At 49.5% G+C, this 9,826-nt stretch overlaps 1 pseudogene; it reads right to left on the bottom strand.

The window, feature by feature from the left end:
- On the bottom strand, positions 1-4,515 carry LOC120866630 (annotated as a pseudogene).
- Between the last annotated feature and the right edge of the window lie 5,311 nt (positions 4,516-9,826).

Here is a 9,826-nt window from a genome sequence, read left to right as displayed (position 1 = left end):
TTAAAAATCATTGTTTTCTTCCTAGCGACACCTACATGCGGCTCACTGGCTGTCCAGCTCAGCTTACAGCCCAAATGTAAGCTTAACATTGCCGAGCAAGAGCTCCGCGGTGGTTTCATAGGCCTGCACATGCTGAGCTAGCCCTAGTGTTTTCCGTGCATCTCTGAAAATCTTGGAGGGGCAACACTGAAACTCATCTCAGTCATTTTTGTGTTTACCGCAGGTCTCACAGCACCCACCAGCCTGGTTGCAGCACTTTTTCAAGGAAGGGATGCTGAGGTTAACATGAACACCAAACCGTAGGAGGCAGAGGGGAGGGTCTATATCCATAGCATGGGAAAAGCTTAGATCCATCATTGCACTTATACTGGCAGAGCCTGTCCTTGCCTCCCAGGAGGTCCAAGGTAGGATTCAGGTATGAGTCTACCATGTGAATGCCCTTCCAGATGGCCTTCAGGGTGACCCTTCAGTCGGCGGTCTGGGCCTGCTCCTGGTATGTGCAAGTGGCAGTCAGGAGGAGGAGGAGGAGGACATGCACTGGACTGTGCTGGGCTGACCCCCACGAGCCACGGTGGATGCCCTAGGCAGTCTCTCTGGCCAGCTCCGTGGTGGCCCACTCCATGCCCAGACACACACACACCTCCCCAGCTCCCCCACCCTCCCCACTCTGGGCTGATGGCTGATTCCAGAACTGGGGCAGGAAGTACACAAGATGAGTCTGGAGCATCTTGTACCAGAGAGAAAGGCAGTGCTAAAAAAAAAAAATGATGGGGATATGTCAAAGGGCCACAGGAGTCAGTGAGAGAGCTCCCAATTTTAGCAACAAAATAAAATATTATTGGATTATAACCCAAATGTAAAATAAATATCTGTGAGTCCATTATAAATGTGTTGAGTAAATCAATAAATGGGGGAAAAGAAATCAGTCTCTCATGCAGAAGAATTCCAAATAATGTTGACACTTCACCCTAAATGGGGGAGGGGAGCATCACTTTCACCCCAATGTGGGCAGCACACACTTCAAGAAGGGAGGTGGGGGTAGCTTTCCAGTAGAGAAACCTAACAAATACTGCCTCGGCCAGGTGACCAAGATCAACATCAAGAGCCATAACTCATGCTAATAAAATGTACCCTTGAGATCATCTGTGATGAAAATGGCACTTTATCTCTGTGATCTTGCTCCTGAAAACCCATAGCTCCAGACTGATCATGGGAAAATATTAGGCAAATTCCAACCCAATATACCTGACTGACCAGGACCTCCTAGTTTTGTAAAGGTCATCAAAAACAAAGAAAATCTAAGAAATTGTCACAGCCAAGAGAAGCCTAAGGAGACATGCATAAATGTGGCATCCTGGAGCAGAAAGTGAAACTTAGGTAAACTAAGGAAATCTGAATAAACAGTAGACTTTAGTTAATAATAATATTGGTTTGTTAATCAAGGGTTGCAAATGCACCATTCTAATCTAAGACATCAAATCTAACCACGATGGTGTGATCACTCATCTAGAGCCAGACATCCTGGAGTGCAAAGTCAAGTAGGGCTTAGGAAGCATCACTACAAACAAAGCTAATGGAGGTAACAGAATTCCAGCTGGGATATTTCAAATCCTTAAAAATGATGCTGTTAAAGTGCTGCACTCAATATGCCAACAAATGTGAAAAACTCAGCAGTGGCCACAGGACTGAAAAGTCAGTTTTCATTCCAATCCCAAAGAAAGGCAATGCCAAAGAATGTTCAAACTACCACACAACTGTACTCATTTCATATGCTAGCATAGTAATGCTCAAAATCCTCCAAAGTAGGCTTCAATAGTACATGAACTGAGAACTTCCAGATGTTCAAGCTAGATTTAGAAAAGACAGAGGAACCAGAGATCAAATTGCCAACATCCACTGGATATAGAAAAAGCAAGAGAATTCCAGAAAAACATCTACTTCTACTTCATTGACTATGCTAAAGCCTTTGACTGTGTGGATCACAACAATCTGTGCAAAGTTCTTAAAGAGATGGGAATACCAGATCACCTTACCTGTCTCCTGAGAAATCTGTATGCAAGTCAAGAAGCAACAGTTAGAACTGGACATGGAACAACAGACCGATTCCAAATTGGGAAAGGAGTACGTCAAGGCTGTATATGGTCACCTTGTTTATTTAACTTATATGCAGAGTACATCATGAGAAACGCTGGACTGGCTGAAGCACAAGCTGGAATCAAGATTGCTGGGAGAAACATCAATAACCTCAGATATGCAGATGACATCACCCTTATGGCAGAAAGTGAAGAACTAAAGAGCCTCTTGATGAAAGTGAAGGAGGAGAGTGAAAAAGCTGGCTTAAAACACAACATTCAAAAAACTAAGATTATGGCACCTGTTCCCATCACTTCATGGTGAATAGATAGGCGTGCTGCAGTCCATGGGGTTGCAAAGAGTCAGACATGACTGAGTGACTGAACTGAGCTGAATCTAAGACATCAATAACAGGAGAAATTGTGTACGGGGTGGAGCGTGGGATTTGGGGGAACTCTCTGTACTAGTTTAATTTTTCTATAAATCTAAAACTGCTCTAAAAATAAAATCTATAAGTAATTACAGCTCCTGGGACTTTCCTGATGGTCCACTGGTTAAGACTTTGCCTTCCAGTGTAGGAGATGTGGGTTCAATTCCTTGGCAGGGAGCAGAGATCCCATATGCCTCGTGGCCAAAACTCCCAAAAAGATAAAACAGAAGCAGTATTGTAACAAATTCAATAAAGATTTTAAAAATGGTCCACATCAAAAAAAAAAATTACAGCTCTCCAGTGCCCTGTATCTCTTCTCCTTGCCCTCTTCCCATCATGCTTGTCAACGTTTAACATGCTACAGGTTCAGCTTAGGTGTTTGTTATTGTCTGTTAACTCTCAAGAATCTAAGATCCCTAAGCGTTTTGTCACTTCACTATTATAATCCCAGCACCTCGAGCAATCTGCAAATACAAATACTAGGTGTTCAACAAGTATTTGCTGAATGATAAATTTCTAAATATAATCACCGTTAGTTTTTCCAGTTTTTTCTCTGCCTAAATACACTTAGTATTGTTTAAAATAAACACAAGGTCATAATGGTTTGCTCGTCTGCTACCTTCACTTGCTAGCTCCTGATTACTTTTCCTTGCTATTTTTCTTTTACAGCATCATTTTTTAGAAGGTGCTGGTGTTTGCAGGCCTAGCGTGAAGCAAATGGCTGTGATTCACGAGGCAAGTCTTTGGGGCTCCTCTTTCTGTCGGCTCCACCATGCTCATGTGGGCAGGAAGGATGGAGCTGTGCCAGGGCTGCCCTCTGACATCAGATCCGTGGGCACTAGATGCTGCTTGATGGTAAACTGGGCACGTCAGAACCCAAGGATTAAACAGTTTCCAAAATCCACTGGCTTGTCTGTGACCAACCAGAGGGCTGGGGCACATGCCCAGAACTTTTGCCAGCTCAGAAATAGTGGAAAACACTAACCATGCCTACATTTGGGAGAACTGGAGCCAGGCCTCCCACAGTCAGCCACAGCCCACACCCAGGGCTGATGGTTACAGCCTCAAGTGTTCTGGAGAGCTGAGCTCCTGACGGTGGGCATGGGACTGGCAGACCTGCTCTCTAGGCACCTGGGCGGGGGCGGGGAAACCTGCCCCGCTGGCTCTTTTCCTAGTGGGAAGAGGGCAGCCTGGGCACACTTCTGGGGAACCCAGTCGGTTGGGGGAGGAAACCCTAGGGGGGGGGGGGGGGGGGGCCCCCCGGGTGACAAGGAACAAGGGGTACCCTTTCTCTGCACCTAGAGGCCATATGCCACTTGTCCTCCTTCCTGGCAGCAATACTGAGCCACCCAGACTTTGCTAGACATATAAGAGTGCTAAAGATAAAAATACTCAAGGACATATGCCTCTGTGAACTGCTTTGCTAAATGCGTTTTAGGAGTCCTTCAGCTTCCCTCTAATCCACAATTTCGCTCCATCCCCGCTGGTTCCACTTACAAGAAGAAGGGAGACTGTTATGGCCTTAGAAACCACCGTGTGATGAGGGTGTGTGGGTGCAAATGTGTCCTCGGTGTGCCCGCCAGAGCAGCTCCAGTAGACCAGCGCCCACCTACATATGTGTGTTCATGCATGGCTGCTAGCTCGTGTGTGGACCTGGGTGCCCCTATTTGTGCTGTGGTGTCTTGCATCCTTGCCTTCTTCTGCATGAGCACCAGTGGGTTTGCCTGGGCACAAGGGTTTGTGTGGGTGTGTCCTTGAATGTGCATGGATCTGTGTTCTTCTCATGAGTGGTGTGCCATGTGGGGGTGTGCACGAGTGGGTGTGCTCACATTGTGAGGAGCTGAGCGCTGCCTGCCTTCTGTTTGAGTTCATGCTTGTGATGTGCGTGTGCAGGGGGCAAGCTTCGAGGAAAAGAGATTACCCTTGGTCCCCCGCACCTGCCCTGGCAGACATTAGCAGGACTGTTTGTTTTTACCTCTCACAGATGAGGTGCCCCTTTCTCCCCCCGACATCTTCATCTGAAGTTTCTCCAAACTGCACCAGTTCCATTCACCTCCCATCCATCTCTTGCCTTCACTAGCTCACCAGTTTGTAGCACTCTGGACCCCTGAGAGGCTCAGGAAGGAAAGAGCCCCTGACTCACCTATTTTGGGTAAAAGCTGCATTCAGTACATCTCATGGAGCGTCTCCGTGTGCCTGAGCGACTAAAGGCCTCAAGAAGTCACGAAGTAAAGGCACCTAAGGCAGTCCCACGGTGGGCTTTCTGGTTTGGGATGATGAGTGCACCCTGGGGACGTGTGCTGCATGCTGTAGGGATGCCCTGTTTTGTGTGGGCAGCTGCCTTGCTTCTTCTCCAGTGACAGTGTAGATGCCTCCACCATCCGACTGGTTGGTACTGTGTGGATGCAGACTGGGCCTGTCATAGCCTTGGGAAACAAGTCCTGCCCTCTGCATCTGGGGCCTCCGGGAGTCCTAGTCTTGCCCCAAGAAGTGGCTGAGGTCTCACAGTCGGCCTCAGGCTTAGAGCTGGTGGCCAGGTCGCCACACCTTCTCACCCAGCCCTGGTCTGGCCATCAGGGCAGAGGATGCTAAAGCAGTGGACATAAGGGAGACCGGCCCTCAACCCAGTCCTCCAGGTCTAGAAGCCGAGTTTCTGATTCCAGGTCTGGTGCTCTGCCCCTCAGCATTTGCCCTGCCAGGCCAGGTGCCCATTGAGTCTTCAACTCTAAGAAGTCTGGCAGCAAGACCTCAAAGCACAGTGGTCCTGCATCTTGATACCCAGCCAGGAGCGGGTAGAGAGCGGATACCTTCCTGCCAGTCCCACTCCTGATCTGACCACTGGTTCCAGAAACTGGGACAGAGTCAGGGAAGCTCCCTGCTCTTCTCTCCAGCTCCCCTGTAACACTGAAAGCAAAGCGTGCAAGTAATATGCAAACACAGTCTCTTTGTATGTTTCAAAAAAAAAAAAAAATTGCAGAAGTAGAATAAAACCGGAGACTCTTCCACCCTCCCCGACCCCTAATCCCCAATCTCAGTCTGTGGACCAGAGGTGACCCCCTACAGTTCAATGTCGCCTTCCAAGTTCACACTGATGGGTTTTTGAAAAACAAAGTAGAATTCGTCTGTTTTTTGTGATTTACTCTTTTTAAAATTTTAATTTAATCAAATCCACGTCAAGCCATCTTGATCAACCCATTATTTGTTATCATCTGCACTGACCCCAGAGAGTGGAAGTTCCCCTCATTTACTAGATGGATCCCCACTGATAGAAGCGCTGTCTAAGTTTTCTCTATTTCAGAGTCAAGAATGGTGCAGCAAATACCTTTCCACAAATTTCTGGGTGAGGGCACACGCGGAAAAGATGGATTCCTGCGCCTGGCACAGAGGAATCAGAGCAGGAGAATTAAAGAAAAGGAAGGAGGGTGAGGTTCTGAGAGGAGCCCAGGTGCCGGAGACCAGAACGTCCCCCCGTCCAAGGGCCCCCGCCAAGGGGCGCCGCCCCCGCCCCCGCCCGGCGCGTCTGCCCCCACCCCAGACTAGCCCTGGCGGAGATGCACTCTTTCCTCCCCGGAGTCCTGGCCCTCCGCGTTCCCCGAGGTCCGGCGGCCTCTAGCCCTTGAGGCCCCCACCAGCGCAGAGCTGCTTGAGCCTCGGAGGAACCAAAAAAAGCCGGCGCGTGGTGTGCGCGCGAGCAGCGTGGGGCCCTGGCGCTGCCGTTTTTAGCGTGCTTGGAGCCCAGAATACAGACTTAGTCACCCCCAGGAAACGCGGCCATAATATTTTTGGTTGCATAAGCAAACTAAATTAGAAATCTGGAGCACGTTCAAGACCCTTAGATGCCAGCGCTCGGCGAGTGTGGGGGACCAGGGGAAAGACAGATGGGGATTAGGCGAACTGAGCATCCGGAGAATAATTTCCTCTTTTAATTTGGGTTCTACCGACCATGAAAGCAGCATTAGCCGTCCAGTTACATAACCACACCAGAACCCGGCTGGGGAGCGCAGCAGCCCGCGGACCGGCCTTCCTGCCTCTGCGCCTGCCTGCCTGCCTGGAGGAGGTGGGGGCTGTATTCCACTGGCTCCTCGGCCAGTTCTCAGAGAACCTAAGTGAGGCGTCCCAGGCCACACAGTTCCGGACTTGCACTCAGAATTTGAACTGGAGAGAGCAAACTCAGGTTTGCCTGGAGAGAGCTTCTCCATATCACTGGGCAGAGATGCAATGTGGTGCAGCCTTCCAAGCCCCGGGGCCTCTGAACACAGCTTGGGAACGTCCACGATTGCATGGAATAATGGAAAACTGGAAATCTACGTATGTTTGACAATAAGGAGAATGGGCAAATGAGCCACGTGGAGTATTCGGTGCTGTGGCATATCCTAGAGGACAACAAAAGCCTTGGGGGTGATCCCTATTCAGACATGTTAGAGATACAGCATTAAGTGAAGAAGGGTAAGTTGCAGAACAACGTGAACAGTATGGTCTCATTTGTGTTAAAAGAAAAAGAAAACCACAAATCCCCAGCAAAGCTATCCCTGCATCTACAATGTTCAGAAAAGCAGATGCTCTTAAAGGGGCCACGAGGGTGGCCTCATAGGGCTGCTCTCCTTTGAAAAGAGGCAGAGCCTAAAGAGAGGTCAGAGGGAAGTTCATATTTTACTCTGTATACTTCTGTACTATTTGAATTTCTCACACCAGAATGTATTGTTTGTGCTTGTGTCATTTAGAAGCAAATCCTCAAAGACATAAAGGCTGAGAGCAGCCTTGCAGATGGAGGTTGGACTCCACCTCCAGCCACCTTCTCAGAAAGCAAGAAGGGAGGTCTGAATGTACTCAGAGTTAGAGGAGAGGGGGTCTTAAAGAGACGTGGCCTAGCACTTTGTTATCTGAACAGGGAAACTGAAGTCCAGGACTTGACAGGGACTGGCCCCACCATTTCCCAGCAGCCGACAGTGGGTTGTTAGCCTCTTGGCTCTTCCACCACCAGCTGCTCTGCCTTGCCAGTTCTCAAATAGCTGGGGTCACGGTGGGGCAGGAGAACGAAGCAGGAAAGAAAGAACTAAGTGCCCATAGGGCAGATTAGGCGGGGAGCAATTTCCATCCACCCAACCATCCATCCGACAAATGTGTTGAGGGTGATGGAGGATTTAAAGCATGTCTGCAAATTCTTCAAAACTCTTCTCTTTAGTTAGTGGATCCCTGGCTCTTCCCCTTGATTCTAGGCTTTCCTCAGTGACTCACTTATAGCCCATAGAATACAGTGGAAGCGACATTGCCTGACTCCAAGACTGGATCAGAAGAGGTCACACAGCTTTCTTCCGGCTCTCTTAGGATGCTTGCTCTGGGGAATTAAGCTACGTAACATGTTGACTGGGCTTCCCTGGTGGTTCAGATGGTAAAGAATCTGCCTGCAATGCAGGAGACACCAGGTTCAATCCCTGGGTTGGGAAGATCCGCTGGAGAAGGGAATGGCTGCCCACTCCAGTATTCTTGCCTGGAGAATCCCATGGACAGAGCCTGGCGGCCTACAGTTCCTAGTGTCGCAAAGAGTTGGACACAACTGAGTGACTAACACCGCAAGGCGTTGACTTTGACTACCCAGAGACTGCCATGCTGGAGAAGCTACATTGTAGCATTTTAATCAAAAGCCCCTCAAGCCCCCAGCCAAGTGCCAGCATCAGCTGCAGCCATGAGCATACACTATCCAGCCCGGGGGGAACCTCGGCATGACTGCAGCCCATGGCAGACCCCAAGTGAGAACTACTTGGCTGAGACCTTCCCAAATTCCAGATCCAAAAAATCATGAGCAAAATAAGTCACTAAATTGTGGGGTGATTTGTTACGAAGTGATAGGATGTGAAAAGGGGGTTACTCTGTACACAGAGGAGTAGAATGATGAATAAGCGTGGTCTCTGCCCCCAACATAATAGCAATTTAATGGCAAAGCTGAACACACAGGCAGATAATTACCAAATAATGTGGTAAGCACACCGGTGGAGTCATGCGCTGGTAATATGGGAACAGAGCAGGAGTCTGTAATCTAGGCTGGGTGGGGTCTGAAAAGTTTTCCTGGAGGAGGTGACATTGAGCTGGCTCTGAAAAGTGAGTAAGGGTTGTCTGGGTAAGGGATGAGGTAAGAAAGGAAAGTCAGTCCAGGCAGAAGAAGTAAGCATGAGCAAGCCCCAGAGGTGAGAAACAGAACAAAGTCAGCCAGCAGGGAAGCCCCTTATGAAATAGGAGACAGGGAGGGAACAAGATGAGGCTGGGTAGGTGGCAGGGACCCCAGATCACACAGCCTTGAAGGACAGGAGAGCAACTGGGAGGTGAGGGCAGGAGGTGGAGCCTCTGGGGCAGCGGGCAGGAGGGTGGAGAAGAGGAGAGGGCGCAGGGGAGTGGAGACAGACTGGTGAGGAGGCAAAAACCTAGGAACAGGAAAGAGAACATGAGGATCTCAAAGCTAGAAAAGGCCAGGGTGCATGAGGTGTAAGAAATATTTGGGAGATAAATTGTCAGGCCTGGGTGCCTGGCTGAGAGTGTCAGGGGCAGCTCCTGGGTTTCTGTCTTGGGGACCCAATGGGCAGTGGCACCAGCAGCTGGGAGAGCCCTGGAGGAGAAGTGAGTGTGATCTGGCCTTTTTGCTGCATTTTGGCAGGTCCAGGGTGGGATGTTCAACAACTCATTAGGTGTTTAATCCAAAGCTGGGGGGAGAGATCTGAGGAGGTGTGGTGACTACAGGCTCCACAAAGTGGAGAATGAGTGAGTGCGTGATGAATGAGTGAGTGAATGAATGTGTACCAGGAGGAAAGTGAGTGCAGTGCGTTAGATGAGGTATTGAGAGGGTGTGGGACTGGGCCTGCGTACTGACTTTACTGCTGAAACTGCCTGAGAGGGTATACAGGTGGGAAGATGTGATCCTGGACGAGCCCACTCCCTTTCTGACTTCCCAGGTGGCACTAGTGGTAAATAACCCACCTGCCTTTGCAGGAGACATAAGAGATGCAGGTTTGACCCCTAGGTTTGGATTCCCTGGAGGAGGGCATGGCAATCCACTCCAGTATTCTTGCCTGGAGAATCCCATGGACAGAGGAGCCTGGAGGGCTGCAGTCCATAGGGTCGCACGGAGTTGGACATGATTGGAGCAACTTAGCAGCGGCAGATATGATAACCAATGGCCTGGAGATCCACAGTCAAATTTCCTGGAATGTGTCCCCATGGGTAGGCCACAGAAAAGACAAGGAAGAAAATACGGAAGTGCAAGGAGTCAGGAGACTCAGATCCAAGAAACATATTAATGCAGCAACTGTTGCGTGCCTGGTACTATGTTCCGTG

Source organism: Oryx dammah, unplaced genomic scaffold (genome assembly GCF_014754425.2).
Source record: "Oryx dammah isolate SB20612 unplaced genomic scaffold, SCBI_Odam_1.1 HiC_scaffold_8, whole genome shotgun sequence".
In the NCBI taxonomy this organism is placed as follows: domain Eukaryota; kingdom Metazoa; phylum Chordata; class Mammalia; order Artiodactyla; family Bovidae; genus Oryx; species Oryx dammah.
The sequence above is the reverse complement of the archived record's forward strand: the minus strand, read 5'-3'. Positions and strand labels throughout refer to the sequence as shown.